Here is a 23,778-nt window from a genome sequence, read left to right on the forward strand (position 1 = left end):
GATTCTCTGAGTGATTGAAGTGGAAGTAACACGTGATTCTTGAGCTCCTCCTTTGTTTCTATTAATCTGCCAGATGCAAAGTTGCCTATCCTGACCCCACAAGCATTTCACTCCTTCCCACTGCAAACTTTAAGTGCTTGTTGGGGTCCCTTCCAGAGCTCCTGGCTGCTGGAGCACCCTTTGCATTTCTAAAATTTGCAGTTCCTGATTGAAGGGAGCCACCAAGTAAATGAGTTGTATCACTTTCTCACTGACAAGAGACTAAAGTAGCATCACAGTATCATACAAAGGCTGAGGCTGTGACCTCTCTGGAGGTCACTTTTTCCAATATCCTTGCTCAAATTTGGTTGCCTACAGGTGGTTGTCCGGCTTTTGAGTATCTCCAAGGATGGAGACTCCACAACCTCCCTGGGCAACCTGTGCCAGCAATTAGTCAACCTCACAGTGAAAAAACCTTTCCTGATATTTGGACTGCATTTCCTGTGTTTCAGTTTGTGCCCATGGTCTCTGGTTCCATCACTGGGCACTGATGGAAAGAGCCTGGGTCCCTCTTCTTTACATTCTCCCTTCACGTACATTGATGAGATGCCATTTGAGCCTTTTCTACTCTGGATAGTTCCAGAAAACAGGGATAAATCAAAGGATGAATTGGGTAGCTATTGCTCAGTTGACTTTCTTCTACTGAAAGGATCAAAAGCAAATGTCCCTTTCTTTCCCTGTTGCTTTCCTACTTTCCTCCCTTCCCCATCCATACATCTTCTATATGTCATGCATGTCACCTTTTTTCTATAGAATACCACGTACCTGGAATCCTTCTATATCCCAACAAGAAATGTTTAATTTGGAAAGGCGTGCAAATAGAATAGCTCATGCGAGAAATATGAACTGGTTTAGTTAGTTTTAGGCTTTGGACTGATTTATGAGTGATTTATGGTTCCATATGAATAAAACATAATCAGAAACTGTGGAGTGATAGTGCTGTACGTACAAAGAGGAGAGCTGCTCCTGTTACACAGGGGAACATATAGGCCATAATCTAATTATTTTGAGGTTGTGAAAGGTGTGCTAAGTGACTAATTCATTTCACTAATATATGACAAGCCACTTTCATAATGGAAAAAATTACTTTCCGAGATAATTTGTTTTTAACAACTTATCATAGCTGTTACCCTTCTAAGGGTGTATATTTTCCATTATGCAGAAAACTGGTATGGAATAAAAATGCTGATAGACTAAAAACCTTCATTTAGCTTCAAAACAGAAGTTGTTTGGTTTTTTATAGTGTATAAGCTGTGGTCTTTGAGACATTGCTAGGAAGACAACCATGTGTTTTATGTGGCCTCTGTTTGCAAAAAAGAAAATATACTTCTTTCTGGGGAAAATAAACTAGATCACACTGCAGGAAAAGATTTATGCCACAAAGTTCAAGAGTACTCAAATGGAAATTCAGCTCCAGATTTTCCTATTGTCTCTGTCCTTGCATTCCACTTAAATGTACTGTTGTATTCATACTGAATTGAATGGGATTTGGTGTAGAGCTAAAAAGCAAGACTCTTCTGAGTTTAATACCAGGTAATGACTTTGCTGACTTCAATAGTCAAACTAACAGTGTTCAGATGCATATTTAACATCTGTTAAATGAACCATTTGGAATAAAATGCACTATTCACTGCCCTTACAATTTTCTCTGTAAATGCATTGTGAAACACCTTGTGGTATTTTTTTTTAATCTTTATAAAATTCGTAATGAGGACCCACAGTATCCCAAACATTACTCTCCTCATGTGATGCTTCTTCAGTGTAAATCCAGTCCCATTTCCAAGATGGTAGAGTTGTCTGACAGAGCTAAAACTTACCAGCTCTGTTCTTCTGCCCAAGTCTGGCACAGATAGGCAGATCCTTTCGTGTCCTGGATATTCAGATCCATTAGACACACCCTTAATTGTCTTATTTGTTCTCTATTTATGTTGGCCATCACTTTCTAACAGGCCATTCTCCTCCACCCAAGGCAAGCAGCTAGTCAAGCAAATGGTTGAAAAGGCTTGAAAGTACCTATAGGCATGGGATTTTCCCCTGGGCATGTTTTGTCTGGGATATTTTATGATGCAAATTGGTAAAATTTTTATTGGTAAAAAGAACTGGCCCTACAAGGTCTGGATACCTTGCTGAGAGGGGAATACTAGTTAGCATGCATAATATCCAGTGCTGGTGGAGAAAGTAAAAAGAAATCAACTAATCATTTTTAACTTATGCAACAAGTTGCACTCCTCTGTGTTTTTTTCTCAAATCTGCTTGCTAAGTATGATGCACTATGTGCCATTTGTGCTTTAGGGGATTAGGAGTCTAAACCAGTTTCCTGGTGAAAGCAAGAACTTTCTCGTTAAACGTTAAAGGCAAGGTTTTAATTAGTCACAAGGTTCTGGCAGAGAGTTAAGTCCTTCCTTCGATAACCAGCAGTTACAGATGCAGCAAATGTTAATAACCTAATAGGAAGCAAACTAGGCAGGCATACGTTACATCATCCAGAAAATGGATTTCCTGTAGCTTTTTGAGGGACTGATCACACTTTAAACCAAAAAAGTTGTTTATTTTTAATATGGAGATTTGGACCGTTTGCAGCACCTAAAGCTACAGTCCCATCATGTCCCATTTCTCTCAGATCTAGTGTTTAATATGCTCCCTGCTGCACGATTTGAAGTTAAAAATGCCACCTGGTTTAGGGGTGGAGAGGGGAAGAAATTCAAACAGAAACAGCAAACATTCTCAGACTTTTAGCAGCTATGCCTAGATGTCAAAAGAACAAACATAAGAAATCATGAGAGATTTCAATAGCTTTGATTCTGATATGAGCTTTTCAAGCCACAAATGGAGTTTTTTAAGGAAACAACAGTATGTATGGGGGTTGTGTGGGAATGGAAAAGGGCTTCCTATGTGAGTGTGACACCAGAGAGGATTTAGTGGGAATGGCAAAGGAACAAAGTTTTATCAAATGCCAGCCTAAAGGCCCAGGAGCCTGATTTTCATCTCCATGCAAAAAGAGAGCAACCTGCTACACAGCTCCTCCTCCACCATCACTGGAGCCACCAAGGACTTAGATGAGGGAAACTCTCTTAAACAAAGCCTAGCAAATCACAAGGAAACCCCAAATTGAGGGGTTTGAAAGGTTACTTTGGGGATACAGTAACTTTAAGGGATGCTTTAGGAATACTGTATCTCAGATAGAGTGATTTTTTGAAAGGTTACTGTCTCATTAGGTATATAGTAACCTTTCTGAAGACTGTATCTTTAGGGATAGAGAGTTGTTACTTTGACGTCTTTCTGATCTTCGGTTTTAACCAAGTAAAACAAAAAGGTAGACTGCTACTTTATTCTCTTAAATAACTAGTCAGTTTAGATATCTTCTGCACTTTGCAGTTTAGGAAGTAAACAGAAGTTGCACTAAGAAATCTTGAGCTTTTGTCATGGCCAAGAAGCAAGACTCTTTTTGGCAGTGGGCAGGGCTTTTCCAGTGGACCCACTGCAGTTTTCCAGCCTCCGCACTCCTGTAACTTAGGAAGTTCTTGAAATGCAACCCAACATCAGTACAGCACCAGGGTGTACTAATGAGACCTCATGTACTGTAGTTTTAGTACAACAGGGAGAGATTGCCAGTGTCCTCTACAAAACATTGTGCTCTAGTGATTTTTCCCCTGGCTTTGTTTCAGACAGTTGTATGATAGGCTGATAACTATATTTTAAACTCAGTCATGCAATGTATGCAGGTTTCTGACTTACCCTATTCAAACTGAAGCTCAATATCTATGGCTTGATTTTCAGGCAGCTGAGGAAGCAGGGAATGTTACTTGTCCTGTAAAGCACTCAGCATAACAACTGGCTTTTTGGTGCCACTCCTCCAAAACTGCAGTTGAAGATCACTATCACTAGGTAGTCCCAAACCAGCTAAGAAGCTCCCTTGACAGGTCTTATCCAGACTCCACCTAGACAAAAGAGAAAATGCAGAGGAGTGGGTATGTATCAGAGACAGAGGAAGAATATTCAAACATTCCCAACAATTCAACATGGTCACTCAATATTCCACTCCAAGACAACATCTAGCACTGTTGGTCCTACTGCCTGAATTTTCCATGTAACCAATTTACAGTAAAGTGAGAAGTTTGCACATGATATTTTGACATGACAACAGTGCTATCAAAAACATTAGGGATCTCCTGCAGCTTTCTCCAGTCTTACTCACAAAAACCTTATGAAAATAACCACACACTCTTTAGCATGAAATCATTCCTGCCATGCTAACGGTATTTGTAAAAAGGAGGTAACAGACCACGTATGTCAGCCTTGTAACTAAATATAATTTTCATAATAGACATTCCTTCTGTACAGTTCTTCCTCTGTTCGTAATGTTGAATCAATTTGCAATAGTCCATGTGCTGGGACTTTTTGGTTGCCAGTTTATCCAATTTTTATGAACTAGGCTACCTGTAAATGGCACTTCTAATGGCACTTTGTGTTTATCAGTCTCTGCACATGCAATATTTTGCTCTACATGTACCAGGAGAAACAAAGTAGAGGAGCTAGTTCTTTTAAAGATGAAGCATTTCAGGCTGCAAGCAACCCTCAAGCTTTGTGAAAAGTGGAATAAGAACACCTGATATCCTCCAGATTTGGGTCTTTTGGAGTCTCCAAGGCTGACAGAGACCACAGTTCCCTGCAGCTTCTCCCCTGCAGAGAATATCCAGAAGTCCTTTGGTATCCAGCCACCTGCTGCCACAAAATCTAACATCTTCAATTGCTCAAAGACCCTGCATGTCTCTGTCAGGTCTGTTATAACAGGGAGGGAGATTCCCAAACTGTGTATACACAGATGTGGATACGTGTACAACACATCTGCTGAGTACGGTCCTTTAAGAAGGAAACCAAGCTGAAATATGTGCAAGTCTGCCAATACAAAGTCACTCAATTTTCAAGACAGCTGCTAAAAAGCTTATTAAACGTTTGCTAAACTCTAGGAATCAGACTGAATGCTTGCTACAGAACTGCATACCATGGCATCCCAACAGCAGCCTCTTGAGTACTCCCATCGTGTGGGAGTTAATGTTACAGTATCATCATGAACAGTCCCAACAGAAATGAGAGTTTCATCCACTGGTCACTCAGCCTTAATTAAAAGGACACTTTTCAATTAAACTTCAATGACATCTTTTGAAAAGAAGTTTTACACCTACTATATTCTTTTGGACAAAACAGTCTGCTCAGCTGTATTCCCAGATGTACATTTTGTTTCTCCCAGCTTGCTGGGATCCACAGCTATTTAGAAAGAAAGTTAGTTATGTCAACTGCTAGGATTTTCTGTCGCGACGGAAAGCTCTAGACACCTCAATGTGAGAATCCAGGAACTTCGTTTATTGTAGATTGACAACAGCTTAATATACACTCTATAATAGGTTCATGAATATTACAGAAATTAGGCTCATTATTGGTGCTCAGTTAGGTGGTGATATCATCTTTACTGTCTTTCATTGTTTACACAGGTGGCTCGTTAAGTGTCTCTGTTTTGGTAATGCCTAGCTCCTGTTTTTCAGCCCAATTTAGAATACCCAAGGACGCTGCTGCTTTCTCACGGCCCTGCTATCTCACACTTTCTCATGGGCCTAGTCAGACTGCGTCTTATACTTTAGCAGCTCATCCATAGCCTTAGCCATGTTCATATGTCCTCGCATTTCTAACCAATCCTCTACAATTTTCTACAGTACTTATTACATCAGCTTTCCTGAGAAACTTGTCTGAGCAGATCCCCTTTCTTGCTTTCTCCTTTCATAATGTCCTTCACATTCCTCTTTCAATATTTGTTGTTCTCTCTGTGGAAGCTCAGTTGCTGGCATTTTAAGGAAAGGTTACACAGCAAAAGGGTTACTAATAGAGTTTTTTCTCCCTATCCCATGCTCCTGGAGAGAAACTGTAGTATGTGGCACCTCTAAAGAAAGGTTTTCCTTCAGGAAAACATACAGCATTCACTGCCAGTTTCAGAATGAGAAAAGAAATTTGGAGCATAAAGGACCTTGGCCACTTTCATTCTAAAAGTGAAGACGTAAGGAGGAGAAAGAGCAAAAGATAAAACAAAACAAAGAGAACAAATTATGCTGTGGTGCAAGTAGAAAGCCAGATCCTTAAATTTTACGCTCATCCCTGATACTTGGGTGACTGTGACTGATCAATTTGCTCCTGTGTGTCTGCTTGCTTCTTGTTGAGCCCTGGTCCTTAGGAAATGGCCTTGGAAGTCAGCAGTCATATGTCTCTCAAAATGTCCTCTAGATAAAAATGTACCAACTGAAGTGTGGTCCACAGACAGCTGACAGTACTGGACCTGCCCAATTCAGGTCCAAAGCCTTCAAAGCAGGCAAGATAAGAACAAAGGATGTTAAGTCTGGACAGGATTTGAATAAGCTGGAAATGGAGCATAGACAAAAAATGATAAACATTTCCCACCTCACGTGTATAAACTTGGGTGGCTTAATACACCTGCTCACCAGTGCAAACACGTGCACACACACGTGAGGTGGCGTGTGAGATGGCTGCTTGCTGTTTATTTATGCTGGATCTTGTACAGTCCCTCACTGCAGCACAGCAGTGTGTGCAGGACACAGTCTGCTGTAGGGCTTCAGCTCAAAAGCATGGTAAGGACACTTATTTTGACTACTGCTAAGTAGCTGAACGTGAAGCTGGGAAGTATCTTTTATTCAAATGCAACTCCTTCTTCTAAACACAGGGGCTCCCACATGACCTTCTTGAGTAGTTTGAGTTTTTCTATACAAACAATGGAGAAGGAAATCTAATTTCCAGCCTAGGAAAGGAAACACAGCTCAGTGAACACAGTGCAACAGAGCTCAGTGAACAAGGGCAAGCATATTATCTCTGCCTGTTTGAGGGCCTACTGAGTTGAACAAAATCTTTTCATTAGCTGTAGTAGTCTTTATTACACTCCATTTGAATGATTTGTTTAGGATTAAACTTTTATTGAAAAACACACTGCTCTTAATCCCAAGGAATTTTCTTTTCCATGGGACTTGGTAATGCTTCATTCTAGCAAAATGCTGAATGATCCGTGTCATCTAACATGAAGTGTAACTGAAACATTCTGTATCCTGCAGAAGTGCTTTCTGGACCTCTGTTTTTTAAGACATCTGTAAAAATCAACAGAAAAAACACAAACAAAATATTTTGAGTAGGCTTAAATTTGGTACAAATAGGCCCTCATCTTTACTGGATAACTTCTAAAGAAGTCATAAAAAACAAACAAATGAAACAATTCAAAATCACTGTGCTTCAACAGCAGAATCATCTAAAAATTAGCTTAATCCTTTTAGGATCAGGAATCTGGGCAGATAACTAAAGCAATGGATAATAAAATGGTCAAGCACTGGGTACCCAGTTAATGTATCAGCATCCTGATAAACAATGCTAAAAGAATAGGAAATTATTGAAGCAGAAGGCTTCATTTACTGTTCTGCTAGGATTACTGCTTAGGAAGTCACTAATACACATTCATAATGAATACTAGAAGTGAGCACAGGCAGAAACTTGCCTGTTACCCAAATGAGTATGACTAGTGCTGAATGTGTCTTTTACTAATCTTTTTTACAGTCTTCTTCACTTCCAGAAAGGCAAGATTATTTGGGAGGTTCCATTTTCCCACTTAAATGCAGAATCAGACACAAGGAGTTCTTGCAGGAGCTCTTTAGGTTTTGGTTTCTTCTGAGCAGAAAGAACATCAAAGAGTAACAAAGCCCAAAGCACCTGCTTCAACCTGCAGGTTAGCCAACCTGCTTGTTGGATTGGAAATTTTTTTCTCTTTTGGAAGACAAAAAAGAAGGGGAAGGGGGGAGAAAAAGAAATAAAACTATCCAAAAGCAGTATTCTGTTCTTGTTCCAGTTGATCTGTTTAGGATTTTGTCACTGGCCTTTGCCAGACCATGAAATCCTTCTGTGTATGAAAAATAGCACCTCTCCCAGGTACAGTGTGACCCCCCTGCCCCTTTTGACAGAAATCACTCACAAGATCACAGGAGTGCTTTCCCACTTTTGCTTTCTTAGGAGCCCTGTGTAGAATGGGCTGCTGTCACAGGTAAATCCAGCTGGGTTAGTAACAGACTGGAACATGTGGCTTCTACAGAGAAAGGCAGACCCAGGACAAATAAAATTACATGAAATAGAAGGGGAATTTATAATCACAATTTACCCTCCCCCTCTTCCATTTTTACCCCTTCCTCTCTTCCTGCTTCATCCCTTGTCTTCCTACCCTTTTGCAAAAATCAAAAATAGCACTGGTCATGTTACAGGTACAGACCATTTGTCAAAGATTTGTTTCCTCTCTCTCTGTGTGAGTTAATCATTCCCAGCGAGCTTTCTGGGGTGATGAGTCAGTAGCACAAAGAAATGACAGATTAAATGTGGTGTTTATTTTCCTCTGCTTTTTTTTTAAGCATGGCTGTCTCCCCCATCTGCAAGCATAGAGGAAGGGGTAACCAAATGTACTGCAGCTGGGAGCTCTAAGGATAATGTCTCCAAAACCTGCAGCTTCCAGTAAAAGCCTTGTATTTTTTGTATTCTTTTTGCTGTTTACTCAGCAACACACTGTGTTAAAAGTTGCAACATTCATCTTTAAACATTAATTACCAAGGCATGATTACTTCAAAAATCCACTGCCTGAGGCCAGAGCCTAGGAAGTGGAAAATGTAATTTCAGAAAGCGATGAGAACAAATGCTGAGCCTTTTAATTGCAGGTTAGAACAAATGACTAACAGTAAAGCAAAACTCATTTTGGATGAATTTGTTGTTGTGCATGTCAAATCCAAAAGTTAGCAGTGAGTTGCCTGGGGTTTGTTCTTTCCCCTTACTCTTTTTGTAAAAGACGGGGAAGCTGATGAATTTTTGAGAGGTTCAGGAAATACTTTTCTAAAAATTCAGCTGTAATTATTTAAAATAAAGAAAGAAAGACTAAATGATGCTTACAAAGTCAGGCAAAAGTTGCAGTCATTGTTGGACAATTACTGTGCTCTTTTGGACCTCCATTTTAGGATGAAGGCTGCAGTGATTCTCAGCATCTATCTCCTTCTTCCTCAGTTTTACTGAAATGTATCTGGAATTACCAACAGTATAACAATGGATTGAGCCTGCTTCATCATGTGTGGCAACACAAGATTACATATGCTGCTGTGACTCAATGTTACCCTATCGAGTGTCCCAGCCTGCTGCCAACAGAACCACTGCAATAGCAAAGGCATTTTCATCTCCACCCTTCTGGCCTTGCTGCTGGCAGATTAGGGACAGCCCTGCATGAGCTCTTTTGCATGGCATCAAAGGCACTTCTTTTCACACAAAGGTAGAGAATTTGTTCATTCCAGCCCCCACTGCCATACCTGGGAGCATACATCTGATGGGAGATCTGACTCACAGTCTGATGGACCTGAGGCTGGTTTCCTGTGTGACCATAGGAGAGACCATAAGAGCACAGTTTGTGATGGTCCTGAAGTTGTAGTTATGCACCAAAGTCTGGAAGTCAAAGAGACTCCAAACTGCTTTTCTAATGGTGATGTTCATTGGCAAACTTCAGTTCTGCTTCTGGGTGAGCTCAGCACTGCACTGAACAGCTTGGTGTCTGGCCTCCCCAGGATTGAGAGATGGCATGCCACTTCCCTACCAGAAGGGCCTGAACCACTAGGTATATCAAAAATCTGCCTAACCTCCCATGGTTCATCCAGAGAAGAAAAGACAAGAAGTTGGTGATGATAGTCCTTGTGTCCCATCTCCTCTCCCACTTGCTTTTAACAGTTCTGTACTGAAAGCTTTTCCCCTGTGACCTGGAAGATCTGGTTTCAACACGCTCTTGAGTACATTCTCTTGCTGAGTCAGTGTGTGCCCTTCTGTCTTCTGTTAAATGGGGAATAAAAGACTTTCTTTAACCCATGGCCATTCTCACCAGGCCTGTACTACAGACCCTTGCCCACAGGCCACTTTTGGCAGGATGGTTCATGACCACACTGTTAAGAGTTTGTTCCCTGCTGAGTGGGCTGGCTGCAGCCATGCTGCACAGCACTCAGCTCACATCTCTTCTCATGACCCTGTATCTAACAGTCATTATATTCGGCTCATGGGCTTGGTGGCTTTTTTCAGTTCAAAATACGGAGAGTACTAACAGGTAGATGCTGCAGGCCAGCTGAGCAGTGCTGTGTCAAACACATTATAATGCCAGAAAAAAATTGTTGCGTTCTCTAGGAAAAGAATGGGTGAGCACAAATGATGCTATTGCCCAACTTTGAATAATGATGAAGCACTGTCCTTGCTGAAGGAAACACATTTGGTGTCTTCCAAATCTATCCTATCTGTTTGGAGTAAACCCTGGAGTAGTTTACACAGTGGATGACGCATTTCCCCTGGGGATAACAACAGATTTGTTTCAGAAGGGTGCTCAGACACTGACGGGTGTCTGTCATACTGACATGGGTGGTATGAATGACCAGGACACCCATCCCTGGAGAAGAACAGCAGTGCATCAAGCTACTAGTACAGACACAGCATTTTTAAGCAATAGCTGTTCTACTTTGGCGCGGTCCATGAAGCTCAGGAGAGATATGTCAGACAAAGCGACAAAGCACCAAGCAGAACATCAAAACCAAGTGAAACAGTGCTGTACAGTAGTCCTCAGTTGGTGTGGTCAAGTAAGTAAAATACATTTTCCACTATTCCTCTCTCTCAAAATTTCAGATAACCAGGTGAGTGCTGCATTTGTAGGGTGACATCTGGAAGTGATCAGGAGAATACTGGGGCTTGCACTGTCTCCCAGTATCCCCTCCTTTCCCAGAAATCCAGTGACTAGTTTCACCTCTGTTTTATCACAGGTATGACCTGGAGACCGAGACGAGTTTTCTGTGCCTCTGCCCTCTTGAATGTCACTACTGCTCTATGGAAACTCAGCTGCCACTATGTTTTCCTGACAGCCTCTAAGGTGATTGGCAAGGACAGAAAATATTAATTAAATTTTAATTAATAAATTGAATACTGTGGGGTTAATTATAGCTATTTACAGGGAGTGTATGGGATTTGGAGGGCTTACCTTCTGGTGTTTTTGCATAAAGTGTTGCCTCTTCCTCTAAGCTCTAATTAGCTGGCTTTTTTCTTTTTAATAGCCAGCCTTCAAATTACTGGTCGGTAGCTCTCATTTTGTTCCTCATCAGCAGTCCTCCAGCACAGCTGCTACAGAAGGGAAGCAGCCCTCTAGTTTGCCTTGCAGGGAGCAGGTGATAAAGAATCTATTAGAAGTCGTATTAACCAACAACATTAAAAAAAAAAGAAGAAAAAAAAGCAACCAAGAGGCTTAGCCCCTAACTCTGTCTAGCAAGGGAACAAAGGACATGGCTAGAAATAAGAAGCAACATCTGAGGCTGCTGAAAGGTCAAAAATGTTCTCTCTGTATGCAGCCCTCTTGTCCAGCTGCATGTTCTGCCTTCCTGCATATGCACAATGCCAAGAGCCACCAACAGTAGATAAGCACCTGGGAAAAAGCAAGCTGTTCCAGTACAAAGTCAACTTCTCCTCTATTCCTTATTTTCAACCTACACATTTCCTCCTTAGTGGTAAAACCTTTTTAAAATTTAAATGGACTTAATTATCTGTATTGTAAAACCATTACTTCTAGTTACTTAGTGTATAGCTATAAAGAAAAAAGGGTCCTTTCAGGACACTGTTAAACTGAAGGCACGTGGTAACACACTGTGCCCAGATACCAGGATTTTATTCAAGACAGCTTTTCAATTTCATGCCACAAGATGAAAACTAATAGCGCCTAAGAACAAGCACAGAAGAGAGCTTTGGGAGTTTGGGGGTTATTCTGGATGTTGTTTTGCTGGGTTTTTTTCGCAAAAGTGACGAACAGGATCAGTAGGCAGACCACTGCTTTCCCTCAAGTATCTGCTCCTGCCTGTTAACTGTTCAGGACTGAACGGCGGCCACAGAGGGAACGGAGGGCAGTGGCTGGAAGATGAGGACTGGCACCGGCGCCACAGCTGGTAGCTGGCCCGGTGCCTGTCTTCTCCTTCCTACCACAGCAGTTGGCTCTGTGTGGTAGGCACAGGAGCCTGGTTTTGGCTCCTGCTGAGGTGAGATGGGGTGAAGAAAAGAGGGGAAAAATATGCTGTGTTTTCTTTTTGTAACCAAGAGCCGTAATGCTAGTAAGGGAAAACGGGGATAGACTGGCCAACATAGAGAGCAAGATATCTCCAAAATTTCATATGGATCTCTGTGGCTTCTGAGGTTGGAAAACCATTGCCTAAATTAAGAAAGCTATCTTCCATCACAAGAAAGGCAAACATAACAGCCAGAATTGCTCTTGCAGAAAAGCCTAACTTGTCTGACTCCTTAAGCATGCTTGAAAGTTTTATCTGCTCTCCTTTGCAGCAAAACAGTTTCACTGCCCAGGGGTCCTCAGCTAAGGGCCCTCCAGCCCCAAGGTGTCTCCTCACCCCAGGCTTTGGCCGAAAGTCTCAGATCACAGTGCAAAAATCCTGCTCTAGGTCTACCTTCCACATTCATAGAGGTTTTCCCAAAACAGAGAAGATGAACCAGTGTCTCTTCTTCTAGTATTTGGAATTGTGACACCTGAGAAATGCTTGCCAGTAATAACTCAACTGCTTGCATCAATACATGCACATCCACTAACAGAGTGGCAGTGCCCACACAGCACCTGTTGCGAAACATCCTTTAAAAAAACCAATCTTGAGTGGTGTCTTCAGACAGGCTTTTCTCCACTTCAGCAGCAAAACTAATCTTGTAATGAGGTGGCAAAGATCCTGCTGCTTAGAGCTTCTGCTGCTCCGAGGACTTAGCTGCTTATTCAAGTCCCAAGATCCCAATCACAGCAGTGATTATTGGTCACCCCCCACGCCAGTCACCCGTGGGCTCAGAGGCCTGGAGCCAGGCAACGAGAGCACAGGCTTGGTTACAGGCTTAAAGGGTTGAGAGCCTTTAAGGAGGCTGAGACCTCGGATTAGCGAGGGTGTTTCCAGCCGGGGCGGCGCTGCCCGCCTGGCTGGGCCCGGACAAGGGAAGAGCTGCAGGCAGGCTCGGGCTGCCGGTGCCACCTTCTGGACACACGCAAGCGTTATTCACCTTCCCCTCGGGATGGAAGAACACTAAGGAAAGTGGCTTCATTTCACTCTCCAGTCCTGCGTTTTTTGGTTTCTTCCCCTTTTAATCCATCTCTATGTAGCACATGACCGACAGGGAGCAGCCCCGGTGGCGTGGCAGCAGCAGAACTCGAGGCAGCTTCACAGTGCATCACACCTTCTGAGGAAAAGTACATACCACAAGCTAGGAAAAATGCTCTCCCTTTAGCATTTTGTCTTCTCCAAGCATTTCTGAGAAACAGACAAGTATGGCAGAAGTAGGTACAAAACAGTGGCACTACTTTGAGACATCTGTGCATTTTAGGGGTGAAAAGCAGGGGCATGCAAAAGCACCCTGGTTAACACCAGAGGCACCATCTCAGGGGCTCACAGAGTATTAATTTCAGCAAGGACTAGCCTGTGGAGAGGGGTCTGACTCTCTGGCCCATTAGCTTCAATGGCCATGTATGAGTGCAGACATCATGAAGTCTTGCCATATATGTCAACAGCAATTGTGTTCTCACAGGAAATTGTCCTCTTTAACATTCAAAACACAAGCTGTTGCATGTGGTTACACCACACACATTACTGAGAGCAAGGCTAAGGTTAGAGAGGCCACCTCATTCTGAAAAAATCCAAAATTATATCTCCTACAAACAGCAGCTGCAGTTCTTCCTATTTCTTACCGCTGCCTTCCAAGTGGCAAGCAGGATACATACACCTAACACAACCCTCAAAACTGGCTTGCAGAATAAGCTTGGGAACAACTTTAAGTGCAAAGATGATGTCTCCAAGGAATGGTTTAAAAAGCACAATTAGGAGTGGCAGACCAGAAAAGGCTGTGAGGTTGGAAAGAAATGTCTGATCTGGTAGAAAGCAAAGAGGAGCCAAAAGAAAGAGCTATGGGGACAGTCAGAAGGCAGGCAGCAATGAAAAGCTGCAGGCTGCAGAGCAGTGTGCTGCAGGGCTCCACACTGCAGACTTGTTCTTTTGCTAAGATGGAACTTAAAAAATAGAGAGTTAAAGCTGTCAAATGCTTCCAGCAGCTGCAAGCATGCAGCATCTAAAACAAAGGGCCTCAATTTAGTGGCAGCTTTTTTAGGGATTACCACAGCATGTGGCGACAGAGGCAATGGGTCATATAAAATGCACAGGTAATAAAATGTGGTCCACAATGGGAACTTAAATGATCTAAGTATTAGACGGGTGCTGTTGCACTTCTATACTGTAAATGACACTTGTTTCCATTTCAGTGACCAGGTCTCAGCAGTGATGTTGAGTCAGGTTGAAGGATCCATAAGGCAAATGTACAGCAATGCTAAGGCAATATATTTATTTCAGAAATAAAATATTTTTTCATTGCATTTATTCTTAAATACACACAAAGATATATGATAAATACCCACCGTGTGGCAATTAAAGCCACACTGCGGCTTTGATATTGCCATGTTGCTGTTATTCAACCCAGTTTCAGAAGCTGACCCATCCAGGTTGCCCATTTTTACACTTGGACTCCACTTGAGTTTCGTTGCTGCATAGCAGGCCCAAATATATGTACTATTACTGCTTGTTTGTGCAATGGCTTCACTCAAATTCTTTTAATGTAGATTTATTAAAAATAGCAACAGGCTATCTTCCACAACAGTTAATCAGAGTAACTGATGATAACAGCAGTTTACTCAAGTCAAGGCATCTAATTCCTACTGCTGTTAAGTCTCAGTTCCCATAGCCCTCCAGGAAGAATACAGACAAATTCTGCTTGAAGTAAGTTTCAGTGGGATCTGGGATTCTGAGCCCTGCAGAAAGGGATTCATAGATGTGCTTCTCTCTAGCACTGGTACATACTGTTGTATGATTTATAACAAAAGGGTCAGTGAGGTACTTTTATTCTCACTGTGCATGATCTCTATTTATAAATTTTATAATTTCCAATCTTTATTGATTTTAAAAGCATTTTTAGCATGCAAGCAGCTGTTTAATGCATTTTGACCCCAAAGAGGGAATTTGCATTAGTATTCCCACTAGAATGTTTGTCCTTTCGTGTCCATGCATTAAGTCTCTGTTTAAAATCTGTCCATGTCCCTAATCTCCCTGGGGAGCTTTCCCTGAATATTCAATGTTAGTCCACAGTCTGTAACAAAAGAGGGAGGGGAAAAAAAAAAAGAGGGGAGAACAGTGTTTATGCATAAAGTTCAAGAGCCTTTTCACGTAAAAAAACATATGCACACACAAAAGCACCTCAACTATGGAGCCTGGCATTTCCACAGCAAAGATCTGACAGTCTGTGCAGTTTTTCAAGTTAACTAATTTACAATAAGGGCATCAGACATCTGAGCTCCAGATGCACTCATTCAGGCAGCCAGGGCCATAAATAAAATAGAAAAGAATGCTCTGACTTCACCATGAGTTTTACAGGGATGTGTTGAAGGTCTAGCAGATGGGTTTTGCTGTCTCAGCTTTTACCTGAGTAACAAAGTAAATGCATAAAGTTGCTTACTGGTTTCTTCAATTCAAAACCTTTGCATTGGCTCCATATGTTCCCATGAAGATAGGGCTAATTTAAACAATGAGCAAAATCCTACTCCTCAGGGAAGCTGATGGCAAAACTCCCACTGGCTTCAGCAGGCTCTGGATGTTGCTCAACACAAATGCAATTGGCTGAACTTGACCAATAGCATAACCAATATTGTAATCAAATCTGTATTTTTTCCTCTACAAATTTGCTGCCCCTGGTGCTGCTTTCATCCCGTAGTTCTTGTGGAAGAACAAAACCAGTGACACAACTTCTGTCACCAAAACTGGGGTCGCTGCACCCTCAGCCCATGCTGACCACCAGCTCTTTCCCATGGAGGGGTGAGAAACCCTCTCTCGAATTAAAACAACATATCAAAACATTTTGTCAAACCACTAACTTTGTTTTGCTCAATCTACGTGCTGTTTTAACAAAGCAGAAAACTGGAATCACAAATTTGAAAGACAGTGCATCAGATAGCAAAAATTTCTGATTTTCAAAAAAGCTTGCCAGTTGAGAAATGAGTGCTTTCCCTCACACAGAGACTTCATCATCATCATTCAGTCTAGCTTTCATAAACATCTGAGCATTCTTTTTAAAGCCAGTGTGCTGTTTGGGCAGATGGCATGTTAATTTTACAGTCCATTTCATCCCTGATGCCTAAACTTAGTGCTCACTGTTAATAATGGGATATACACACAGATACACAGATGAACACACATGCATATATTGACATGTGAAGAGAAGAAAACATTCCTGACATGTTAAATTATTAGTGAAGGCAGATTCCTGAGCTTAGCACATACTAGAAGTACATCTCCAAAACTGCATATTTGGCTGACTTTAGGAAAAATTGTGTACTGTGAGCAACAAAGCAATGCCTCCTAGTTTAGTATTTCTGGAAAATCAATTCCTCTGTGTCTCTCTTAATTCTTAACAAAATACAGCTGCTCACCTGTACCACTTAGTTTTAAAAGGTGACCATTTGGGTGGCCATATTCAGTTTGGTAACTGGGGATGCTCACTATATGCCGCACTTCATTCTGATCTGTGCCTGCAGTCTCAGATTTTCTTGCCAGAAATACATGCAGCTATTTAAAGGCATGTTTGACTTATTCAATTTCATAACCAGGGAATATTGTTTTCCTCTCAAAATTCTGGATTTAAAACAGGAAATCCTAGCACTGAGAATAGGGAGATGACACGGAGAGAAATATCCAGTCTGGGACCAAAGCCTGCATCAGAAGGAAGCAACAGAGGCAACTCCAGGGATGAGAGGTAGTATAGGGAACAGGCATCAAGGAAGTTGCTGGACTACTGCATGGCTTATCCATGGTTGCATATATCCTTTCAGAGCCCTCCTTAAGAAGCAACACTTGACTCAAGTAACTCTTGCAACATGGGCTCTGCTCGTCTCTCCATGCTTTGGCTCAGTCCCTACCGAAAGTCTCAGTCCCTGCCTACTCTCAGGAGCAGCCCCCCATAATGTACTCCCAATTCCAGTCAAAGCACTGCTTTATAATACAGCTCAGGGAAAGACAGAGGAGGAAGAAGACAATAAACATATTTGATGACTGATGACTTAGACTAACTAGAGAATGTGCTTAAAGCAAGTTGTTTCATAAATGGCAGTGCTTTGCTGTTTGCTTTATCCCTCTTAGACTAGGTCAACAGCAATTCCTTTTCTCCATTTAATAGTGACATAACTAAGTGGCCAGGAGGAAGCTGTCCCACCTATCATAAAAACACAGTACACAGTAACCATAGGAGACTACTCTTCAAGACAAAGCCATGAACTCCACATTTAAGAATCTGCTGGGCTGTAATTCCGAAGAATGCATTTATTAGCAAAATCCTGGTTTTATAAGTGGCCAATCAAGACATAGCTCCCTTCAGCACTCTACCAGATGTATGAATCATGAGCCCTGTAGAGCATCGCCATAAGATTTCGCTTTAGAAATAAAACTGTTTGTTAGACAGCAGAACATCTCAGTTCAGTCTTCTCTAACTACTGCTTAGTCTCAGACCAGAATGAAACAGTTCTGCAATCATACATGCACTTAATGTCCTCTTAGTATCTATTACCGACCATCTTATTCAGTATAAAGGCATAATGGTGAATTTCTAAGTCAGACATCTGCTTGATTAGCCCCACTTTCAGTATCTGGCTACTTTGCAACACTTGGCAGCTAAGTAAAACAAATCTAGTGCACAGTCAATCATACGGATTTTTTGTTTTGCAGGGGTGGTGCTAGAGGTTTCCCAGATATCCCTTATTTCAAAGCAGGAAAAAACCACAATGGCCAGCTCTGTACCAAGCCACAAGTAAACAGATTTCAACGGTTCAAGGTTAAAATTGGCCTCCAGCTAGCTGCACAGACTTATCCCACAGGTATTAAACAGGAAACTTTTAAAGCTTAAAAATAGTTACAGTTATGTGACTTATCCTTGTAAAAGGATTTTTATCATGTACACGAAGACTAGAAGCTTTCCTCCTTTGAAATGTTTGTGTTTGATGCTTCCTCTATAGCACAGCAAGACTGTTTTTCTCTCGTGCATGGGCTGTGGGCTGAGTTTTGTTTTGCTATTTTGTTCTTTTTTCTTTCACAAATCAAGCTGTCGGCAGCACGGGAAGTAATTCTGTAACTGGGACACGTAAGAGCTCTGTTCTGAGGCTGCACTGCTGTGCCCATACAGTAACCCTTGGAAACAAGAGCACTTGAGAGTATCTCAGCACACAGTGAAAGGCTTTTCGCTATGGTTTATTTAGCTGAAAAGGAAAAACATAATTCAAGTAGAAAACTCCAGAGATTAGAGATGCTGGAAGTATGAGGTCTCTGCTGAGCTTCCTGCTACTTCAGGCCACAACCACTAAAGTGCACTGTGTTTGAATATTCACTTTTGTGGGGACAATGCTTTTTGGCTGGGAGACAAATCTAGTTTTCTTGGACTGATATGAAAGCTAAACAATAACATATGCTCCTCTCCTACTACCACAACCACTCCCAACACTAAGGGAGTCCAGTCCAATACCGAAGGGCCATGCTGTGCACAGCTGATTGCTACACAAATTGCTTTCGTCTGCTGCTAACTTCTTCCTCTGCTCCTTTACTCACTGGCTCGTATCATGGCTCATAGCTGTTCTCTCCACATTTCCAGACTTCATCCCCAGCAGATCCATCTCATCTGTCCCCAGATGCCACATCTAGCCACCACTTCCCAGGTGGCCCAGTTTACCTAACCTCAATCTCCTGCAGGGCCCTGGAGCCTATCTCCACCATCAGATACACTGTGTTTAAACAGTCCAGCTATGTAATTAGCAGTGCAGCTGCACAGCCACCAACCTGCCAGTAGCATGTGGCAGACCACTTCTTGGCAACTATTAATCATACATTGCATAAGAAACAGTCCCTTAATGCAGGCTAGTCTTTCCACTCCCGAATCACGTAAAGGACATAAAAGCTTTTGGCCATGCAGAAAAGTGAACAAAATGAGTGGTAATTAACTCATGACTACAAAGGCTAACAACTTCGGCACTTGCAAAGGGGATCAGAGGCAGCTGAGCTGAGAAAGAACTGTAGCAGAACAAGTATTTGCCTGGGAGCAAACACTGCCAGGGTGCTTATTTTAGAATGAATAGTCATGTTAGTTAACTAGAGCTAACTATTGAACAAATAGCTCACGTTACAGCATACCGAGGTACACTAGATGCATCCTTTAATCTACTGCAGTGATTTTTTTTTTATTTTTTTTTTTTTTCAGAAATTAAAACCCCCTTCATAGCTGATTCTGGTTTTTGGTACAGTCCTTTCACAGATAAATGGAAACGAAACTTGCATGAAAGAGGAACCTAGTCACTGCAGCGTGAGATATTTACATTGAGCAAGAGCATGTGGTTTGCAAAGAAGGAGAGGAGCCAAATTAAAAGTTTGCCTGTAAATCAACACGCATGACCGTTACCCCCCTAACTCCTATCTCTGTCAGGACAGGCAGGTTTTGGTGCCTACCTGTCCTTGTCGTTTCTGACCTTCTAACACAACTGCAGCCTCCACGCATCGGGATTAGGCCTGCTGCTCAGCAGCATACTATGCAGCCTGCCACACCCTTCGTGCCACTTACTTAAAATACCAGCATGGCCACCGATTATGACTCCCATGGTTTTCAAGAAGTAGAGGAGGAGAGCTGGTGTTTTGGGAATGTTTTTTAAGGCAGCCAAAATTCATCCTGAAAATTATAAGTAAAATGTGTTCCGATTATCACTGTGAAAGTAAACACATCTCATCTGGAAACACACATGAATTGAGGAGCAAAAGTTTCTTTTTTATATGAACTGCTTTACACTGGTCATAAACTAAGGGATTTGACAGGGATTAAAGATTCACTTGTCAGCTGCTATGTCCTTTAATAAGCTTCTCAACATCTATACTGACAGAAGCAGCATATTCCCAATTTAGCAAATCAGGCTATCTCTGTCGAGGTTTCACAGTAGCACTGAAGACCTGGAGAAAGTATTGAATGCAGTGACTCTTCTGCTCCCTTCAGGGACATCACCTAATAAAGAGATTTTCTTCAAATCCAGCTTTTGTGGAATGGACAATAAAAGTACAACTTAATTTCCAGAAGCTACATAAAGTGTATGTGGCTCTCCAAGTTCTGCTGAGGAGAAATTCACATACCAAAGCCTCATGTTGTACTCTGCTATGTCCTGGTTTTGTATCTCCTGTTCTAGTTCAGGTCCACAGCAAACTTCCCCACCTATATTCATTCACAACTTCTCAACCATGCCACAACTTGGTAGGGATGGCCTTGTTTGTAAAGCCCTTGACAACATTTAGGGGACCTCTGCCACAGGCAGATGCTGACTGTTTAACCCAGCCAAACCATCTTAACCCCTGTTTTTGCACTCTCACCTGTAATATAGAGATGATAAAATTCTTTGACCCTTCCAGCTAAATATTATTCTACTTTTTAAATGGTATACTCCTTAGGACAGAGGGTCAACCATATACTTACCCAGAACCAAGCACAAATCACTCTTTGCTATAATTCTTTGGCATCTGTGGGTAAAAATCAGCCCTTAAGATGTTAACCAGCTTTTGTTTAACTACATTTTTAGAGTTCAAACCAACTGCAAAACAGATCAGGCAGATTCTCAGCTTGGGCCCTTAGGTTTACCTAGTTTCCATCTTCCTGTCTTTCTATGCTCTGGGCAATTCCAGGCAAGTCTCTTGCTGGTCTCTTACACTTGTTTTGTGCCATCTTCCACTGCTGGAGCCATGCAAGGAACCGTAATAACAATACTAACTGCTCAGCTTTGACAGGGCATAGCTATTTTTACTGGATTACTTTTCTGGCACAGCACTTAATGCACCAAATGATTTGACACCTGTAATTTTATACTTGGAATAACACAAGGCATTCATACTTCTTTTGTAATGTAAGATAAAAGCAAACACTACATATGTTCTCATTCCAGGGCTGCTGTCTGGCAGCTATTTGCCCAAGGAGAAAAAAGTACTGTTACATTACAGAATACGTGGAAAAGTAAGAGCTATGGAAAAGGAATCATTAAAGAGCTAACTTATTCCCCTGCTAGCACTAGACTGTTCCCTGCAGCATGTTTCAGAGTGTTTTGTCCAGTCTGGTTTTACAAGTTTCACATTACTTTCATTTATATATTTAATACAGCACTGAGTCCAATGTGGTTTGGTGCTGCTTATTTTCGTTGTCTTTCAACTAGAAGACTCAGTGCTAGACCAGCTGTTCATATAGAGTCAGCTCCAAAACTACTGAAAAAATAGCTGGACTCTTTCCACTGACTTCAACAGGCTTTGGATCAGGCTCAGGAAAAGACGACGAATACATTTCATGTAAGACTAAGCAGGTTACAGTCAGCAAAGTATAAAGAGGATTAGCTGTGTGCAATCCTAAGGCACATTACTCTGCATGCTGAAACAACTGGCTAACACACTTTCACTTTCATGGAGAGACAGGGCCAGATTCATTCCTGGTGCTTTGCCGCTAAGTCAACGTTACCATGCCAGGAACTAGTGTGATCTGGAATCTGCCCAGTTAGCATCATTACAACTGGAATTTTCCTAAATCAGAGGTGAGAAAATTTATTTTCTAAAAATTTTCTAAACCAATAAACAAGTCATAGAACTATACAATGGAAAAGACCTTAAAGATCATCTAGTTCCAAATCCCCTGCCATGGGCTTTCTGCTTTTCAATTAAGTTTAGGTCTTTAGGCTAGAGACCCTATGGAACAGGTAACAGGACAAAGACAATGGGTTTGGTCTCTTTAATCTGCCAGAGAAAGATGGATTCTCTTTTTCTTCAGAACCTAAAATGGGTCATATTTGGCTTAAAACTCATACATTTAGACCTTTCTGTCATCAAAATATATGGGCACACACAAACCACTAATTTGTGCATTTTTTGACAGAGTACTGATACTACAACGTACCCCCACTGCGTCTGCTTTGAGTGTATGACTTTGGAAAGCTAGAATGCCTTTTATCAGGAATTATTTTATCAGTGGGGGATTCATTCTGAACAACACAATCAAATGAAGATGGTGGTGTGCAGTTATTTTTCCCACCCTTTCGAAGTTCACAGTCAAACATGTCAGAGTTAGTGATGTTCTCAGCCACTGAGAATGCTTTAATCAACAAGCCTTTTTTTTCCTCCTCCCTCTGTTCCCTAGGGACAGAGGACTTCATGACACTGCTTTGTTGTATAATGTGTACAGTTATAACCTACGCTGAAAGTATGCCATTAATGAACGAACGCTGGGTGTTGTGTGTGTCAAGCGGATGAGAATGTTCTTTTGATCTTCTGAGCTCCACCACTGTGGCAGATGGATGTCTAAATTGCTTTATTAATGCACTGAAGTATTCCATCATTTCTCAAACAATACTGAAGGAATAATCAGAATTTCATTGAGGTGTGATATTCTGCTCTTCCAGTTCAAATATAGCTGGATGTTAGGCAGTAGGGGAAAAACTGTTTATTTATTTGTTTGTTTGTTTGTTAATTTTCCAGGGAGTTTGGAGGAACATATCATGTGCTTGACTCTCTCTGAAGCAGCTAACAAAGCTTCTCAAATTTCTGTTTCATTTCAAAGCAGTTTCCTCAGAATATAGGAGCTGTATTTAGCTTTAGGTACAATTTTGAAACTAGTTCAAGTGAGAAAGACAACTGATTCAAAGCTTTCTTTGAGGATAATGTAAAATCTGAGAAAGCATGTTTAAAAAGCATAGAGGTATCTGAACATGATGATAGCAATGGTTTTATTCCCCAACATATAAATAACAGTGGAAGACCAAATAACCCAACTGGCTTGAGGCCACAGAAACATATTAAAGAAAGCTTATATGCAATTGCCTGTAGGAGAATGATGTAGAAAATCCTTGATAACCCTTCCAAATAAAAGATTCTAATGTGGTGTTGTGACAAAAACTATGAATCCACCGAAATTTTCCCAGATTGAATGACACAGCTACAAATGACAAGGAGGAGAGGAAAAAGATGCACTGTAGGGCCTCTGTTCTGTAAAAGAAACAAATCAAACTACCACTTCACAGGCAGCTAAGCTGATCTAACAAGCCACTTGCAAAAGTGAGAGGTCAAGTCTCTCAATCTCTTTCCCAGCCTCCCAGCTGCACTTGCAACAGTTCCGGTACTCCTCTGATCATAGAATCATAGAATGGCTTGGGTTGGAAGGGACCTTAAAGAACATCTAGTTCCAACCCCCCTGCCATGGGCAGCAATGCCACACACTACATCAGGATGCTCAAGCCCCATCCAAAACGGCCTTGAACACTTTCAGGGATGGGACTCCACAGCTTCTCTGGGCAATGTGTTCCAACGTGTCAACACTCTCACAGTAGAAAATTTCTTTTAATATCTAATGTAAACCTATTGTTTTTCAGTTTAAAACAATTTCCCCTTGTCCTATCCATAGGCCTTTGTAAAAGGTCTCTCTCCAGCTTTTGTAGGTCCCCTTCAGATACCTGAAGGCTGCTCTAAGGTCTCCCCAGAGCCTTCTCTTCTCCAGGCTGAACAGCCCCAACTCTCTCAGCCTGTCTTCATAGGAGAGGTGGTCCAG

The 23,778-nt window shown here is 41.7% G+C and overlaps 1 protein-coding gene across 4 annotated transcripts in view; it reads right to left on the reverse strand.

Annotated features, from left to right (window-relative positions):
• LOC135420786 (cytochrome c oxidase assembly factor 1 homolog) overlaps positions 1–23,778 on the reverse strand; it is a 53,172-nt gene that overhangs the window by 20,417 nt on the left and 8,977 nt on the right. For 2 of the 4 annotated variants that reach the window (XM_064668636.1, XM_064668598.1), the window contains exon 2: positions 3,775–3,977. The exons of the other annotated variants lie outside the window; for them this stretch is intronic. The gene's annotated coding sequence lies outside the window, so the exon portion shown is untranslated. The remainder of the gene's footprint in view (positions 1–3,774; positions 3,978–23,778) is intronic. 4 annotated transcript variants of the gene reach the window in all.

The sequence above is a fragment of the Pseudopipra pipra genome, chromosome 1 (genome assembly GCF_036250125.1).
Source record: "Pseudopipra pipra isolate bDixPip1 chromosome 1, bDixPip1.hap1, whole genome shotgun sequence".
NCBI classification, from domain to species: domain Eukaryota; kingdom Metazoa; phylum Chordata; class Aves; order Passeriformes; family Pipridae; genus Pseudopipra; species Pseudopipra pipra.